Source organism: Podarcis cretensis, assembly GCF_951804945.1.
Source record: "Podarcis cretensis genome assembly, chromosome: 3".
NCBI lineage: Eukaryota > Metazoa > Chordata > Lepidosauria > Squamata > Lacertidae > Podarcis > Podarcis cretensis.
Window position 1 is genome coordinate 106,900,729 of NC_137172.1, and position 17,005 is coordinate 106,917,733.

General features: G+C 44.6%; 1 long non-coding RNA gene across 1 annotated transcript in view; it reads left to right on the forward strand.

The window, feature by feature from the left end:
* Positions 1-303: 303 nt before the first annotated feature.
* The window catches only part of LOC307212810, a 571,259-nt gene continuing 554,557 nt past the window's right edge, over positions 304-17,005 (forward strand). The window contains exon 1 of the long non-coding RNA XR_013837240.1: positions 304-350. This is a non-coding gene — a long non-coding RNA (uncharacterized lncRNA). The remainder of the gene's footprint in view (positions 351-17,005) is intronic.

The following is a 17,005-nucleotide window of genomic DNA, read 5'->3' on the forward strand; positions in this document are numbered from 1 at the left end:
GGGGTTCCATCCAATACCCAGAATATGACCTTGCCATTCATTTCATTAGTATATACCACCCACCTATGGTGACAAAAAAAGATCTTTCATCTTCATACTACAGTGGTACCTCTGGTTGCGAACGGGACCCGTCCTGGAGCCCTTTCGCAATATGAAAAGAACGCAACCCATAGTGGCACATCTGCGCAGGCGGGGGTTGCAATTTGCCGCTTCTGCACATGACACCATTTTGCACTTTTGCGCATGCGTGAGTGGCAATACCCAGCAAAACCTTTCCGGTACTTCTGGGTCACTGCGGGACATAACCTGAAAAAATGTAACATGAAACGGACGTAACAAGAGGTATGACTGTACTGTGTTGACCCAAATATAAACCACACCTTTAAAATGGGAGGGGGGAAGGAGAAAAAAAACCCCAAATATAAGCCACCCCATTCCTCGCTGCTCCTGGCTGTATACTGGGCGAGGGAGGGGGGGAGCCATGCTGCATTGCCAGTGTGGTGTAGTGGTTAAGAGTGGTAGACTTGTAATCTGGGGAACCGGGTTCGCGTCTCCGCTCCTCCACATGCAGCTGCTGGGTGACCTTGGGCCAGTCACACTTCTCTGAAGTCTCTCAGCCCCACTCACCTCACAGAGTGTTTGTTGTCGGGGAGGAAGGGAAAGGAGAATGTTAGCCGCTTTGAGCCTCCTTCGGGTAGTGATAAAGCAGGATATCAAATCCAAACTCCTCCTCCTCCTCCTCCTCTTCTCCTTCTCCTTCTCCTTCTCCTTCTCCTTCTCCTTCTCCTTCTCCTCTTTCCTTGCTCCCTCTCTTCCTGGCCTTGGGTTAGAGGACGGGGGACTATGCACAGGGCGGGCACTGCTTTGCTGTGCTCCTGGAGCTGTTTGCCCCTTGCTCCTGGCTGCATACCATAAGGTTGCGAATTTAAGCCACACTTTAACTTTTCACAGTCAGAATTTGGGGGAAAAGTGAGGCTTATATTCAGGCCAATATGGTATTTATTTCCATATTTATCAATGACCCCATAGCTGTTGCAGTGCCCTCTTTATCATCTATCCTGCCATATTTCTGGAGGCCCAGAGGCCTCAGGACATGACGGTTAAACCAGGTTTAAAGTGTAGAGAATATGCACTTGCAACCTCAGTTCTTAACAATAAGGATAGGTTATTGTTGATAAATTATTTGATAGGGACTGTCTGATTCCGGTCCATCCCTCAGAGGCAAAGCATATGTTTGGCATGTGCAAAGTCTGCAGTTCAATCCCTAGTATCTCAACTTAAAAGGAGAAGATAGCTAGCAATCAGAAGGACCTTTCAGAACCCCTGGGGAGCTGTTGCCAGTCACAGTAGATAACGCTGGGCTATATCAATGAAGATTGACTCGGTGTGAGTCATCTTCCTATGTTCCTGAGGCTTTGCAAGCATTGGCTGTCCTTTGTGTAAGTCTAGCTGCTGCTGGGAGAAAATCAATGGTGAACTGGACGGACCTTGCTCAGATCTAGTAAGGCAAGACCTTCCGTTGTTCGGAGCAGAGTGCCATGCGATTGGTTTGCAGACAGAGTGGCTCTCCTGTTCTGAATGCCAGGGCAAAAATATGATTCATATGCCTTGTATGTCAAGTGCATGAACACCATTACGAAGTGATGATGTGTTTACATACCCCTTGTAAGAAGATTAAAGTTTTCCTAATTGTCCCTTTCTTGAACCCAACCTAATGTTTTTGGTGTGTCCCATAGAATAATATTGAAAGAATGAACAAATCAGTGGCGGAACCATCTGAGATTTGCCTAATTACAACTCAAATTGTTCCCATATTGGAAATTACATGCGTATAATGCCTTTTGGGGCAAAGAATAGAAGAAGTATCTAAAGGTCAGCCAACAGTGCATTGCAATGAGTTCTGTTTCCATGCTTCTTTCTTTTCTTTTTCTTTTAAATATCTTTTCATGCAGTGAGACACATTTGATTTTACTAGAAACAGATTTCAAAATGGCCTTATCCAATTTGGAAAGGATTAATTCTTCTATCCGTCATAAATCCACATTAACAGAGGGAACTTGTGATTACAGTGAATCTAGTTATCTTTGCCCAGTCAAAATGCTGTCAGTTCTGGAGTCAGATCTGACTTTGTAGCAGTATTATGGTCTTTCGAATACAAGGCTTTGATTTAGCAAATTGAAGTGGGGAACTAAAGATGTTCCAGGTCACATCCTGTTAATTTGGCACGCCCTGTGTGCATGCAGGTAATATTGCATAATGAAAGTCCAGAATTGGGCCAGGCTTAGCAGACCCATTGCAGATGCTTTTTAACACCATGACCACCTGTGGAGTAGCACCCCCTTTTCTTTACATTGTTCCATCACTGTCTTTTTGTTGGTGCAAGGGAATAAATAAATATGTGGAAAGAGAGATTTAAAACCACAAAATAGCCATCAAAGTAAAACATGAAAATATAGGCTATTAGACCTTTAAAATATGCCCTTGCGAGTTTGAAAACTTTCCCCAGGACAGGAAAAGACCACATGTATGGTAGGTTAAAAAATGGGTTTACTCACAAACACTTCAAAGTTTACGTTCATGTGCTTTCCCATACATCAATAAAAAAAGTTCCATAGGCAGTAAAACTTGGCTTAGTTATAGTGGAGAAAGTTCCTAAATTACTGGTTTAGGAACTATGGATAGCTGAGTCAGTAGAGCATGAGACTCTTAATCTCAGTTTCATGGCTTTGAGCCCCACGTTGGGCAAAAGATTCCTACATTGCAAAATTAGATGAACCTCGTGGGCCCATCCAACATTATGATTCTATGACAAGAATGGCTTATAAAAGCCATGTGGCTAACTTGGAGCAAACGGCTTAGCTTCTTCACATGCTGAGCTTCTCAGGTAGTCAAAGAGGAACAAAGGCTTGATGACACAACATACACATGACATACACACAAGAAGCAGCAGGTAGGGAATAAACAGAGGAGGACGGCTGGGTAGCCAGAGGGGTAGGTATAAGACAGTGTGCAGTTCTGAAGGAAATCATTGCTCAGTATAGCACACCACTGTTTCTCTTTGGGCTCGTCCTGCAGACAAGGCCACAGTGAATTACAGCTGGTGGGAACTCGGTAGAAGATTGGATTAGGGAAAGACTAAAATCCTTCTCTACAACAAAGTCACACTCAGAGGCAGGAAGATGTAACAGATGCAGAGGTGAAAAGACCTCCAGAAGATACGACCAGGAATGAAAGGAATCTGGGGTAAAATGTCCTTTTTTAATCCAGTTGGCCTGCCTGAAAGTAAATGGACAAGGCAGGCACTGAGTGATCACAGAAAGCCTGAAGTCCAAGGACTTAAATGGCTTTTCATTTTCCGGACAAAGTGCATTGTGGGATAAAATAGGGGTAACATGTATGGATATATGAGTTTCTGCAGGACTGACAGGACTGCCAAAAATCCACATTCACAGAACCCCCCGCTGTTGAGAATATCATAAACTCTTAGCAAAAGAAATATTAATAAGCTTGGGAGCATAGTTACTTCTGGAAACGATATAAGAAGCAATAAGTGGCATTTTTCTTCTGCTAATGATGGCAGTTTGGCAGTATTATCTGCTGAGATAATCAGCTTTGGTAGCAAAAGCATTCCTCATCACTCCTTTTTTGGCCTGGTTTGCTGCAAGGGGACGTAGGCAATGTAAGTGGAGCCCCCGCAAGTTGGTTGTAAAGAGCCACCACATCTATATGCATGTTTCTGTGTACAACTGTAATTATGAAAATTACTCCCTGTTTTGTGAAATGGTGGAGACTTTCAGGCTTTTTAAATTAGGAGGCTGTCAAAAATCTAGGTAGTTCCCCTATGCCTCCCTCCCCAGCACCCTCCTTGCCAATTGAGCTTCTAAAACAACAAGTATTATGAATGCTGGAGTCTGATGACTGCTTCTTGTGTCTAACTATCTCACTTGATGTGTACTTTTCTGTTTCCACTGCTTTCAGAGCCCAGTCGTCATTGTGCCTGAAAGAACAATGATGTGCATTAAAAAGCTAGACTGGAAAGCACAAATGAGGAGAGTTTATAGATGCTAGGCACCCCCAAATTCCAAGCCTCAAGCATTTTGGTATCCAAATAATAAGAAAAAGTCAGCTGTTCATGCTCAGGATTCCCATCTGCCCAGTATTTTAATGCCTAGGCTAGTTGCAACTCAAGGAATATAGCAAAGCGACTTGCAGTATGTTCTGCGTCACAGAGGTGAGGGAAGAAGGCACACCCTGTATGGTACCTGGGAGCCTCTTCCCCTACCAATAACCAGCAATTTGGCACAGCGAGGGCAGCAGTTGGTGGCATTGTGGTCTAAACCACTGAGCCTCCTGGGCTTGCGGTTCAAATCTCTGTGACGGGGTGAGCTCCCATTTCTCTGTCCCAGCTCCTGACAACCTAGCAGTTTGAAAGCACGCCAGTGCAAGTAGATAAATAGGTACATCTGCAGCGGGAAGGTAAACAGCATTTTAGCACTCATGACGGTGTCCCATTGCGCCAGAAGTGGTTTAGTCATGCTGGCCACATGACCTGGAAAGCTGTCTGTGGACAAACGCCCGCTCCCTTGGCCTGAAAGTGAGATGAGCGCCATGCCCCATAGTCACCTTTGACTGGATGTAACCGTCCAAGGGTCCTTTACCTTTACCTTTCTTATTTGTTGCGTTTGTGAAAAATCCCTGTGAACTTTGTTTTGCCAAAGTTCTTATTTGTTAACACAAGCAAACACCTCCTGTGTTTGTTGCAGCAGAAGCAAAACAGAAAGGGATTGCTTACTCTTTTTCCGAAAGCTAGTACTCATTGTTGTGGCAACTGAAGCCCTGCTTATGCATTCTTTGAATGGGCATGAACATAACGAGGGTCATTCAAGAACGTCTTACTCTGAGTAGGCCTATTAAAATGAATGAACATGGCTAAGCTAGGTGTATTAATTTTGGTGTACCTACTCTGAGCAAAAAGGGACATGGGTGACGTTGTGGGTTAAACCACAGAGCTTAGGACTTGCTGATCAGAAGGTCAGCGGTTCAAATCCCCGCGACAGGGTGAGCTCCCGTTGCTTGGTCCCTGCTCCTGCCAACCTAGCAGTTCAAAAGCATGTCAAAGTGCAAGTAGATAAATAAGTACCGTTCCAGCGGGAAGGTAAATGGCATTTCCTTGCACTGCTCTGGTTCGCCAGAAGCGGCTTAGTCATGCTGGCCACATGACCCAGAAGCTGTACACCGGCTCCCTTGGCCAATAAAGCGAAATGAGTGCCAGAACCGAAGAGTCGGTCAAGACTGGTCCTAATGGTCAGGGGTCCCTTTACCTTTACTCTGAGCAAAATGTGGTTGAATACTACCCAAAGCATGCAGTGGAACCATCTTCACCCAAAACATTCCTGTCCATGCCAGCTCTACAACCTCCCTCCCCCGCCCCAGCCTTCCTTCATTGAGCCGGAAAATCTGAACATGATGTCTAAGTGTGTTCAGATCAACAGGTTTGGAAAGTTCGCCACGTTCAGAGCCACTGTATTATCATAGTTCCTGAGGATGAGGAGCCCTCTCAGTGTGTATTTGGTCGAACATGTGTGAGATGTCCCCTTCAGAGCTTCCCATACAAAGCTGTGGGTCGGTTTTGGGTGGAGTTATGCGCTCTGCATCTTAAAAAGCAGAGACATCACTTGCCAACAAAGGCCCGTATAGTTAAAGCTATGGTTTTCCCAGTAGCGATGTATGGAAGTGAGAGCTGGACCATAAAGAAGGCTGATTGCCAAAGAATTGATGCTTTTGAATTATGGTGCTGGAGGAGACTCTTGAGAGTCCCATGGACTGCAAGAAGATCAAACCTCTCCATTCTTAAGGAAATCAGCCCTGAGTGCTGGGCAGATCGTGAAGCTGAGGCTCCAATACTTTGGCCACCTCATGAGAAGAGAAGACTCCCTGGAAAAGACCCTGATGCTGGGAAAGATGGAGGGCACAAGGAGAAGGGGACAACAGAGGATGAGATGGTTAGACGGTGTTATCGAAGCTACCAGCATGAGTTTGACCAAACTGCGGGAGGCAGTGGAAGACTGGCGTGCTCTGGTCCATGGGGTCACGAAGAGTCAGACACGACTAAACGACTAAACAACAACAAAATGCGCTCTGCTTATGGGTGATGGTCCCGATTGCCCTGCACACGTTGTCCCCACACACATTATTCTGAAGGCACAAAGTGGGCTTATTTCTGTAAGTTAATCATATCGAAGAACAACTTCTGCTTGTTTGTCCAAAAGCTGCCCCAATTCAACCTTTTTTTAAAAAGTGTCTCATATTTCAAGTGGTTTGGGAGGGAGGGAAGCAGACGAAGAGAGAGTCATTTCTTTCGGTCTACTCTCTCCACATTTTGCACAGTTTTTGTAAATCTCCCTTCCATGAGAGCTCTTTTCTCTCTAAGCTACAGCGTTTTTAAGCATTTAAGCCTTTTCTGAAACGGAAGATGGCAAGGGTTAGGAAAGTGTATGCCTTTGAGATTTTGCAGTGTTTGTTCCCAGCCATTTCAATAGCAATTTAAGTGTTACTCTAACACAAAAAAATGTGGGAGAATGCTTTTTCAGCTGCTTTTGTTCTAATAAACAAGATATAGGTCTTGAGGTCCCACCCCCTTTTTTAAAGGAAATATTTGTATTGGATAATTGCTGAAACTATATCAGATTGTCAATTACGCTAGAAAGACGCAGAATCCATGACAATTCAGGCTTGCCAAATCCAAATATGCAGAAACTAAATTTATCCTCTGCCATGCGAGTTGGTTTTTAAAATCTTCCTAAGTATGTAAGATTTGGATCAGACCAAGGTTCATGCAGGCCTGCGTTCTGTTTCAAGCTGTGATGAAATGCCTCTGGAAACTCACAAGCAGAGAATAAAGTCAACGCTGATCTCCTGGGTTTTTTGTCTCCATCATCTTGTATTGCAAAGAATACACATCATACAGTTAAAGCACTTTACTTTCCCCAAATAATCATGAAAACTGTAGTTTACCCCTTGATGAACTACCATTTCCAGCAACTTCAACATATACAGGCTTACATATATAGTGTGTATGCAGCCATCCCCTTTGCATGTAAGTTCCATTATCCTGGCTAATAATCACAACCACTATTACTAAAGTGTGAACTTGTCTAATCCTCCCCCCCCCAAAAAAAAAGCTCTAGCTATGCGCCATTGCCAAATTTTATGACAGGGGTTGCCAGTGGAAATGCCCCCCATATTGTGCTGGTCCCGTGGGCTAACCGAGAGGCGAGGTCAGAATCCAGTCTGAGGTCGAAGGTGCAGTATGGAGGCAGTCCGAAGAAGTTGAAGCTGGATGCAGGGCAGGTAGTCGGGTGAGGTCAACCAACAAAGTTGCTCCCACAACTTGGGACTGAGGCTGGCTGGCTTTTATCTGCCCCGAGGCACAGGGCGGCCCCGATCCTCAGGTGACTCGCCTCTCCTGGTCTGGAGGCGAGCACTCTTCCTGTGGGAACTTAGTTCCCTCCGCCTCTCTGCCCTGAGCCTCTGCAGCTCAGGAGAGGCTGGAGGGTTACTGGACCCAGAGGCAACCTCAGCTTCCCCTGACGGGGCTGAGAGTGGAGCACTTGCAGGCAATGGGTCCTCCATCCCCTCAGGAGCCAGAGCAGACTCAGCTGGTGCCTGCACCTGAGGATCCAGCACAGGTGAGGACCCTTCAGGCTCATGCCCCAGCTGGTTCTGGAGGTGGGGAATCCTGTGCAGGCTGGGATTCCTCAGGTTCAGCATCTGACTCCGAATCCCAAGCCATCACACATATGTTTGTTGGACTCCCACCATCCCCGACCATTCGCTACACCGGCTGCGGCCAATGGATCCTGGAGTCATATTTGATTTGATTTATTATATTTCTGTACCGCTTTTCATTCAAACAAATCCTTATTTGGAGGGCATCCTGCCACCTGCTTCTGTTGTACAGCAATTAATTCCTTGAGTTTCAGTGATATATTGTGTGGTCATCAGATAACAAATCTATTAGTTTAAAGCAGGGGCCAGCAAACTTTTTCAGCAGGGGGCCGGTCCACTGTCCCTCAGACCTTGTGGGAGGGCCAAACTATATATTATATTTTTTTTTTTGGGGGGGGGGGAATGAACGAATTCCTATGCCCAACAAATAACCCAGAGATGCATTTTAAATAAAAGCACACATTCTACTCATGTAAAAACAGGCTGATTCCTGGACCATCCATGGGCCGGATTTAGAAGGCAATTGGGCTGGATCTGGCCCCCAGGTCTTAGTTTGCCTACCCATGGTTTAAAGCATTTGTATCCCATCTCTCCTTGAAAACACCAAGGCTGAATCGAAAGCAGTAAACTGCAATTGTCCTACCCTTCTCCTTTCCTCTCCTCTCCTCTCCTCTCCTCTCCTCTCTCATTTTTTTTAAAAAATCTTGTTATTTCAGATTTTAGCTTTACACCATTCCATACCCCTCAAGTATCCCAATTTTTCAGGGACAGTTCCAGAATTTTGAAAGCCACCCAGGCTTCTGATTTGATCCTGGAATGTCCCTGTTTCCCCTGCCAGTGCCAACGCTGCTGAGCTTGGATGTCAGGGACCGGGCAGAGCTTGACCCTTCCAGAGAGAAGAAGACAGTTCAGAATTACAATAGGGGTTTGAGGGAGGTCACACTCAGAGGCAGATGAAGGGAAAAGCTGGGAAATAATGGGAGAGGAGGGAGAAGAAGCACCACCAGAGGGGGGACAGCTGATAGACACAGTGTCTTTAGAAAGTATTCCAGACCCCACCCCTTCCCCAGAAGCTGGCGAGCATTGAAAGTAGGAGAGCAAAGAGCTCAGAGACAGAGGGCACTTCTCAGCACCTGTGGTGATGACACATAATGGGGGAGAGGGAGGGGGTGGAGTCTCACTCAGAACAACACCATTATCCCCAAAGGCTGCATTTCCAAGCCTCTCTCTCTGAATACAGTCATACCTCAAGTTGAATGTGCTTCAGGTTGAGCACTTTCGGGTTGCGCTCCGTGGCAACCTGGAAGTAACGGAGCGTGTTACTTCTGGGTTTCGCCGCTTGCGCATGCACAGACACTCAAAATGACATCATGCGCGGAAGCGGCAAAACGCGACCCACACACATGCAGATGCACTGTCGCGTCTTACATCCCATTCAGGATGCGAACGGGGTCCCGTTCGCATCCTGAGGTACCACTGTATTGAATAAAAGGCAGTTGGTAAGAATTTTTCCTTGTCTTCTCCGTTCCTGGCAACCTGTCATGGGGGTGGGATCTTCTGCTGCCTGATATCGGGCGGCGGCGGGGACTAGCCAGCCCTTGTCCTGAGTCCCGCAGAGGCTGCAAAGCAACACCCTGTTGCATCTATATGCAGTGGCAAAGCTTCATGCTCTGCTTCCGGGGGCGGAAAGCAGGCGTGAGCCTGGCTGGTCCCCCCGGGGGCGTGGTGTGCATTCCGGGGTGTGGCACGCCACCCGCAGGGGCATGGCATGTGTTCTGGGGTAGTGACACGCCACCTGTGGGGGCGTGGTGTGCGGGGATGCACGCAACGCGTGTCTGGGGGCCCCGCCATGATGGTACACAACCGGAATAGTGGTGCTGGGGGCGGTCCGCTCCCTCCGCACTCCCGTTCCTCCGCCAGTGTCTCTATGGCCTCTCCATGGCAGCTGCTGCCAGCCTCCTCCCTTGGGCAGCTTGTAGGACCTGCTGGAGAGCAGGCGAGGAGGAAGAGAGGCTGCCACCACCAAGGAATCGATTCAGGGACCTTCTGCACACTCTGCCACTCAGCAAACACCTCCTTTCCAGGACATAGGAGACCATCCCATGCCTGCAATCACATTCAGTCTCTTCCATATAGAGGAAAAGCAAAACCAGGAGAAATGAGGGTTAGACTGGATACATGCATATGGTCAGGACCTGCAGAAGTGAAGAAGTCTGAAGGTCACATATTTATTTGAAACAACCAGCCACATTTTTGGCGGCGGGCCTCTGGTTAGGATAGAATCAGTTTGTGTACAGTGTATGGCAGCTTAAATTAATTGTGTCTTATAGCTTTTGCTTTGTTCAATTTTGGGGTCTTTCCTCTTTCAAATCTATGGATAATGCCTAACAGGTTCTGGCTTATAGCCCTCCTTACCACTGTACAAATAACACCAAATGCACAAGTCAGCCGCCATGTAATAAAAATGTTCCTTTTCATTTGAGTCTTGCATGTTTGGTGGGTTTGCTTTCAATTTTCTTTTGTTTCTCATTTCTTGAATCAGAAGTGGAAAGTAGCCAAGTATTTCCTTTTCTGCCCCATCTGTATCGCATACTGTGCAGACGAGTGAAAAGATTAAAGATGCTACAACGGTCGCCCCCCCCGCAAAAAAAATAACAAAAGCTCGGGGAGCAAAGAAAATTCTTTCCAGTTGAAATTTTGTAGTTTTGAAAGTGATTATCTTTTGTTGATTTCAATTGTCCGGGGAATGAGAGACAAATGATGACACAAATTGCTGATAGGATGTGTCAGAATTAATTCCTGCTTTCCGCCATCTTTTTTTTATTTAAAACTCATTCCAATTGAACTTCGGGCCATTTTCTCTTGGATGGATCTGATTTTATAAACTGGCTGAGATAAAGTTGGAAAATTGGGGGGGGGGAACGGGGTGCAGAGATGAACAGTACTAAAAATATGTGTAATAAAGCAATAAATGTAGAAAGGCCAGAAAAATAGTTCAGCCTTTCTCTTTTGTACAAAAACAATATTCAGCTGTGCTCTGAACTTCATGGGTATAATAGACTGGAAAGGGGATGTCATATAAAACATGCATGTGTCTTCCTGTTGGTTTTTTTCTGGGTTTCCTACTGAGGGTTAAAGAAGATTTCTTTAGTGTGGATATAAGCTTCAGAACAGAGAAATGTCATTTATTAGCACTGGGGGCTATTCTGTACTAGGGAGAGGTGTCTGTGATATGGGATGGAAATAGTCTAATACATCCATTCCCAGCTGGAGGTAGAGAGTTCCACTGGAGGCTGTTCCAACGGGAAACCCTATTATACTTCCTTGAAGTTGCAGAGGCAATTATGCCAATTTCCTGTTTGCTGGCCAATCAGCTTTCTGCACCACTCACCCAATTCTAAAACCCTCGGATGTGTGTTTAAGTGGGAAAAACCTCGGGAACCTTTCTGCCAAATTTGGCACCAATATGTCGAGAGTTGGCCAAATCTATGCCCCCAAATGGGAGAAGTCAGGCCAAAGTGATGCTTTTGTTGACCATCTTGATTCAAGATGGTGCCTGGTATCCAAATGGTCTGCTGCCCTGTCTTGGGATCCCTTGTGCTGAATTCAGCAACAATATATTTATTGAGAGGCAGAATCGGAATCAGAAGAATCTTTATTTGCACCAGCCACTAGCCATAGCAATAAAATAAAATATAATGTACTGAAGATAGAGGTAAAAAACTTAACTATACAAAATACATTCTGGAGGTTTACATCAATCATCAAATAATAGATCTTATTCTAATTGCCCCTGCTAAAAACTGTGTGCAGCTGGAAGCAAATCTCCCTCACATTTTAAAAGTTTGTGTGTGTGTAGTTTTGGGCAACAGATGTGCATGGATTCAGAAACTTGTGTCACGTAGTATAGCTTAATTTCTGTGTAAAGAGGTATGGAGTCAATCTTGTCTGAAAATTGGGCCCTCTTACACGAAATTGCTTTCCCTGTCCATATAAGTGCCCAGAAAATTATTGCTTTTCTTTAGAGAGGAGACAATGGCACTCTGCACATACGTAAAGTCACATCTTCCTAAATAAGTACTGTACGATTGTGATGAAAACAGCAAACAAAAAAATTTCGGCCCTAGCAAGTGAAAATGTTACCAGATGTCACTAGGCAGGACCACAGTCTCAGCTGCTCAAAAGCCAGCAGTAAGTCTCTTTGAAGAAAGCAAGAATCATAAACTTAAATTAAAGGGTGAGGCTGCTGAATGGGAGGTAAATTGGTTGTTGCCTTAGAGATGTTGCGCTAGACTGACAGAAACCTTTTCAGTACATATTGAACAATTCTGTTTAAAAACAAACTCACAGATAAAACAGAGAATTCTTTCTCAACTTCTCTCTGTCACCAGAATCCACGGGGCTGTTTTGAACAATACCAATCTGGCCAGCATATGGTGGGAGGTGTGAATGGGTTTCCATTTCTGCCTCTGCTATTCATGTGAGGATCAGCACAACCAATTGATGACCAAAGGCTCATAAAATTCACTATGCACAGGCCAAAATTGTTCTGTCACCTCCCAGCTAAAATCCAGGAATTTACCATGCAGTTTTCAGTGCGTCTGATTTTATGCGCTCAAGGCATCATTTGGACATGCTGTTCCATGTGTGCGCACACACCCATAGGGATGATGTGCCATGATTGGATAAGCCACATTGTTACAGTCTGAAATATTGCTTGGATATTGATTAAATAATGGCAGCTGGGGTTATTGCCTGCTATGACGTAGGACCGCTTTCTTGTTTAGGAAAACAAAAAGGTTCAGAGAACTTGCTTTAACTAGGTCAGACGGTGTTCCATCAACTATTTAGAGGAGGATTCAAAGCAACAAACATAGGCTCTTGTGTTTTATTCCTTTATATAAGTTCATAGAACTTCAATAAATAAATGCTTTGCATTTATTTTTACTTTACTTATTTTTACTTTTCTTTTCTTTCTTTTATTTACTTTACTTACTTTACTTTACTTTCTTTTACTTTCTTTACTTTTGTTGTTGTTGTTTAGTCGTTTAGTCGTGTCCGACTCTTCGTGACCCCATGGACCAGAGAACGCCAGGCACTCCTGTCCTCCACTGCCCCCCGCAGCTTGGTCAGACTCATGCTGGTAACCTCGAAAACACTATCCAGCCATCTCGTCCTCTGTCGCCCCCTTCTCCTTGTGCCCTGCATCTTTCCCAACATCAGGGTCTTCTCCAGGGAGTCTTCTCTTCTCATGAGGTGGCCAAAGTACTGGAGCCTCAGCTTCACAATCTGTCCTTCCAGTGAGCACTCAGGGCTGATTTCCTTCAGAATGGAGAGGTTTGATCTTCTTGCAGTCCATGGGACTCTCAAGAGTCTCCTCCAGCACCATAATTCAAAAGCATCAATTCTTCGGCGATCAGCCTTCTTTATGGTCCAGCTCTCACTTCCATACATCACTACTGGGAAAACCATAGCTTTTAACTATACGGACCTTTGTTGCCGGAAGAAATATCAACAACCTCAGATATGCAGATGACACAACCTTGATGGCAGAAAGTGAGGAGGAATTAAAGAACCTTTTATTGAGGGTGAAAGAGGAGAGTGCAAAATATGGTCTTGAAGCTCAACATCAAAAAAACGAAGATCATGGCTACTGGTCCCATCACCTCCTGGCAAATAGAAGGGGAAGAAATGGAGGCAGTGAGAGATTTTACTTTCTTGGGCTCCATGATCACTGCAGATGGTGACAGCAGCCACGAAATTAAAAGACGCCTGCTTCTTGGGAGAAGGGCAATGACAGGCGTAGACAGCATCTTTACTTTTACTTTACTTATATTTCTGTTTAATTAACTCTGTGAAAATCCTCAAGCTGGAACCATAAGTGGTATGGGGGCTGTAGCATACCCTGCAAGATTTCTCTGATGAAAATAGGGGTGTCCTATTTAATAATAATAATAATAATAATAATAATAATAATAATAATATCCCACCTGACTGGGTTGCCCTAGTCACTGTGAGCAGCTTACAATATATATAAAAACATAATGAAAAATTAAACATTAAAAAAACATTTCCTATACAGGGCTGCCTTCAGACCACATAACACCAGTCTTGAAAGACCTACATTGGCTCCCAGTACATTTCCAAGCACAATTCAAAGTGTTGGTGCTGACCTTTAAAGCCCTAAACGGCCTCAGCCCAGTATACCTGAAGGAGCATCTCCACCCCCATCGTTCTGCCCGGACACTGAGGTCCAGTGCCAAGGGCCTTCTGGCGGTTCCCTCACTGCGAGAAGCCAAGTTACAGGGAACCAGGCAGAGGGTCTTCTCGGTAGTGGCACCTGCCCTGTGGAACACCCTCCCACCAGATGTCATAGAGAAAAACAACTACCAGACTTTTAGAATACATCTGAAGGCAGCCCTGTTTAGGGAAGCTTTTAATGTTTAATAGACTATTGTATTTTAAAATTTTGTTGGAAGCCGTCCAGTGTGGCTGGGGAAACCCAGTCAGATGGGTGGGGTATAAATAATAAATTCTTCTTCTTCTTCTTCTTCTTCTTCTTCTTCTTCTTCTTCTTCTTCTTCTTCTTCTTCTTCTTCACAGTATGCCTGTTCGATACCTTACCTAAACACATGGCTCTTCATTTCTATTGGATACCTTACCTAAACACATGGCTCTTCATTTCTATTGGAGCTTTCACAATTGAGAACTGTCAGATATGCAGATGACCCAGTGATTAGAGAAGGTCAGTGGGACCAGGCTCACTTGCAACACTGCAGAGCATTCTGGGTTGCACCTCTGCCATCACCATTATGTGAACCAAAACTAATGCTGTAGAATGCTCAATAACATTGCAAAGCAACTTGAATTACGAGTTAGTTTCTTGGTGTGTCAAATGTCTGCGGTATAGTCCTGGTCATACCTACGCCGGAATAAAGTATTCATACTAAGTAGTTACTGAGACATGCAGCAGAGTGGCTAAATGCAAATTTGAGCATAAGCAGTATATGAGGAAATGATATTCTACTTTGCTTTTCCAGACCCTATCTGTTTAAGGTCTATTTGTACTTCCAAAGCAGATTTTCTTGCATGAGAAAGAACATAATTGTGGAGCTCTGAGTTTATTTGATCTCAGGTAGCCCCTTTTCTAGTGTTTATTGTAATAGCGCTAATCATGATGAACTCACTTGGCATTAATGAGACTGTCATCTCTGCTTGTATAAGAACATTCTCTGTAGTTAATCATTAATTAACTGGGCTATTATATTAAAGTGTTGCCAGACATGGTATGTAGAAATGGTTTACGTTATAATCTCCTAGCGTTGAAACCATGTAAGATCTTTTCAGCATGATTTCAGCACCAGCAATATATATATATATATATATATATATATATATATATATATATATATATATATACCTAGAAAGCAAAGGGCCCAGGACCAATTCACAACTGCGGCAAAACATCTCAGCCACTTAGCCCTTTCTAAGATACACAAATACTGTGTCATGTCATTGGGAGTAGGTTGGATTGTATGTTTCGCTGGAATGTGAAGGAATATAAATAGGAAATTATGGAATAATTAATCTGAGAGGAAATTGCTTAACACTTGTCACCCCGACCTCAAACTAATAAACTCCTGGGAATTCGAGGTTGATTGAAAGCTCCCTTTAATCTATCCCAGCTTGGGTGAGAACTGGGACAATATCTCTACTCCCTGCAAATACACATCTGATCTTGATATCCTTCAGAATTCAGCCAAAGCCACTTTGGGCTCTTAGTATTCTGCCTGTCCTCTTCCTGGTTCGACACGGAAAGAAAACAAAGTTTTCCATCTGTAGTCTTGCATGATTTCCCAGGCTGAGAACCTAAGGATGGAACTAGATAAGATAGCAAGAGATCTAAATAAGTTTAAAAGTGAATACAGGTGTCCTCAAATCAGATCCGAGCCACAGTCCTGGGAGAGTCGGATATTCATCTCTTTTTCCTGCTCCATTTCCCAGATCAAAATTTCTCCTGCCCAAGGGAAAAAGCAACAAGTACCCATAGGAGCCAGTATTTCTGATAACCTTTTTCCTGGTTTGCCAGAGCAAATGAGCATTAAAAATAAAATGAAATAAAATAGAGGTAGTTAGAGAAGATTGCTTCAAGGTTAGATCTCGTTTGAAAATTTACAAACAGCCAGTCCACCGGGGTTGTTTGTTGAAAAGATGCACCTTTGGGGATGTTGCGTGTGTTTTCAGAAGACGTCATTGGTTTGGGCTATTGCTCCATATAAAATCAATTGTGTCTCCTAGCACAGTGCAGACATGAAATGGGTAAAATCAGAAATGTAAAATAAAAAAGAAAATGCTAATGTGTTTGTCATTAAATCTTCTCGGATCTATTATTCATCCTTGACTCTATCCTTTGTTATATTTTCATTTTATGGATGTGAGCCAGAGAAAATAGTCTTGCTGGAAATATGGGAGGGAGAACCAACAGAGCCCAAAGGCTCTTGGTCTCTGATGGATGAGCTATAGCTAGATGCAAGCCTTCTCTTCTCTCATTGAACACGATGTTGTTAATGATAGTTTTATCAGAATTAGGGCCACAATATGAAAGGACTAAGTTCCTCTTATAGACAATATTCCTGGGCTGTGGTGCTGACTTGGGCCCCATATTGTGAGCGCCCAGCAGTGTGTGAGTGACATGACATCATGACATCACTTGCGCCATTACTTGTATGTGACATGTGATGACGCCATATTGTGCATGTGGCTCGGCCTCTTCCGCCGTCACCCGCTGCCTTGCCTCTGCTGACTCTCTGGCACCGTGGCAGTGGCAACTGGGTCAGGACCTCTGCCTCTGCTGCAGGGCATCTGTTGGGGCCTACTGCGGCCGCAGATGTGCTTGGGCCCCCAGGGCTCCCCAGAGTTGGTACCTATGCTCCTGGGCATCCCAAGTATCTCTACTTTGTACACGGCGAGGTTGAAGTCTTCCCCCTCCCCGGAATACAACCTCCCTCATCCATCCTCTGGCTCAAGGTGTGATTCGCTGCTTCAAGGCTGCACACCTGAAACTCACCTTCTCCCGGCTTATCAACACGATGGATGCCGATCCAGTTCTTGACCTCACGGCATGCTGGACGTCTTTCAGCATTGCTCATTGCAACACCGACATCAAACAGGCACTGGGTGCAACCAATCATGGGTGAAACAGTGAATGTATGCTGGCGAAACGTTTGTAAGAAGGAATGTGTGCTTAATTTCATGGGATTTCTAAGCATTGTGCTGA